This window comes from Schistocerca gregaria, unplaced genomic scaffold (genome assembly GCF_023897955.1).
Source record: "Schistocerca gregaria isolate iqSchGreg1 unplaced genomic scaffold, iqSchGreg1.2 ptg000290l, whole genome shotgun sequence".
In the NCBI taxonomy this organism is placed as follows: domain Eukaryota; kingdom Metazoa; phylum Arthropoda; class Insecta; order Orthoptera; family Acrididae; genus Schistocerca; species Schistocerca gregaria.
In genome coordinates this window covers 148,483-150,516 of record NW_026061778.1, presented here as the reverse complement: position 1 = coordinate 150,516, position 2,034 = coordinate 148,483, and positions in this window count along the sequence as shown.

The following is a 2,034-nucleotide window of genomic DNA, read 5'->3' as shown; positions in this document are numbered from 1 at the left end:
TCTTAGAATGCATCCTGTCCACTAATCCTTTCTTTTAGTCAGCTTGTGTAGGAAATTTCTTTTCTCTCCAAGTCCATTCACCCATCTTATGTTCAGCATACATCTGTAGCACCACATTTCAGAAGCTTCTATTCTCATCCTGTCTAAGCTGTTTGATATCCATGTTTCACTTCGTATATACCAACAATCAATACAAATGTTTCCAGAAAAATCTTTGTAACACCTAAATCTACAAACATGTTGTGAATATTGCAGTTCCATGTTGTGAATACTTCAGTTGTCTTTATTTCTGTGTCTAAGAAAATTAGAGAGAAATTTCCCCTCTCTTTTTTTTTCGGGCATGTTCATAGCTGTGTTTTCACACAAACCTGTTTCAGCATTTTCTGTACTATCTACATCTACATGTCTGAAGATAGCAAAAAAAAGTGCTGAAAAATGTCTCACTGAAAACAAAGCTACAAAGGTGTCTTGCATAAAGTGCAATTACTCTACAACCTAAGTTTATATTCAATGCTCCAAAATTTCTCTTCTTCAGAAACACTTTCCTCTCCATTGTCTGCCTAGATTTTATATCATCTCTACCTTGAACATCATTGGCGATTTTGCTGCCCAAATAGCAAAAATCATCATCTTTAAGTGTCTCATTCATTAATCTAATTCCCTCACATCACCTGATTTAATTTGACTACATTCCATTATCTTCTTTTGCTTTTGTTTATGTTCATATCATATCTTCCTTTCAAGAACTGTCCATTCCGTGCAACTGCTCTTGCAGGTCTTTTGCTGTCTCTGACAGAATTACAATGTTGTCAGCAAACCTCAATGTTTTTATTTCTTCTCCATGTATTTTAATTCCTATTCTGAACTTTTCTTTTGTTTCTTTTACTGGTTGCCCAATATACAGTTTGAATAACGTCACGTATAGGCTACAACCCTGTGTCACTTGCTCCCCAACCACTTCTTCCCTTTCATGCCCCTCAACTGTTATAGCTGCCATCTGGTTCTGTAAAAATTTTAAATAGTGTTTCACTCCCTGTATTTGATCCCTGCTTCATAATTTGAAGGAGAGTATTCCAGTCAACATTGTCAAAAGCTTTCTCTAAGTCTACAAATGGTAGAAACATAGGTTTGCCTTTCCTTAATGCATCTTCTAAGATAAGTTGTAGGGTCAGTATTGTCACATGTGGTCCTACATTACTCCAGAATCCAAAGTTATCTTCTATGAAGTCAGTATCTGCTGCTTTTTGGTCCTTTTATAAAGAATTTGTGTTTGTATTCTGCAACGACAAATTCCTAAACTGACAGTTTGGGAATATTCACACTTCTCAGCACCTTATTTCTTTGGAAGCGAAATTAATACATTCTTAGTGAAATTTGTGTATATTTCACCAGTTTCGTACATCTAGCACAGCAAATGGAATAATTTTGTCATTGTTGTCTCTCCCAATGCTATCGGTAGTTTTGACAGAATGTTGTCTACCCCTGGGTACTTGTTTCCTTGTTTCAGTGTGAGTCTTCAGTGCTCAGTCAAATGCTTCTCACAGTATATCTCCCTTGTTATCTTCATCTGTCTCTTCTACTATTTGTATGATGTTGCCCTCAGTTATATCTCCCTTGTATAGATCCCCTATACACCGATGAGCCAAAACATTATGACCACTGCCCACTGTGATGTCGGACGCCACCTGATAGCGTTACAGGCATATGACACTCTAAAAACAGTAAGTAAGTGGGAAGCAGATGCATATGGGTATCACCCTAATGAAGATACAGGTCCTCACAGCTTTACTTCTGCCAGTATCTCGTCTCCTATCTTCCAAACTTTACAGAAGCTCTCCTGTGAACCTTGCAGAACTAGCACTCCTGAAAGAAAGGATACTGCAGAGATATGGCTTAGCCACAGCCTGGGGGATGTTTCCAGAACAGTTTTAATCTGCCAGAAAGTTTCATATCAGTGCACACTCCACTGCAGAGTGAAAATCTCATTCCGGAAACATCCCCCAGGCTGTGGCTAAGCCATGTCTCCGCAATATC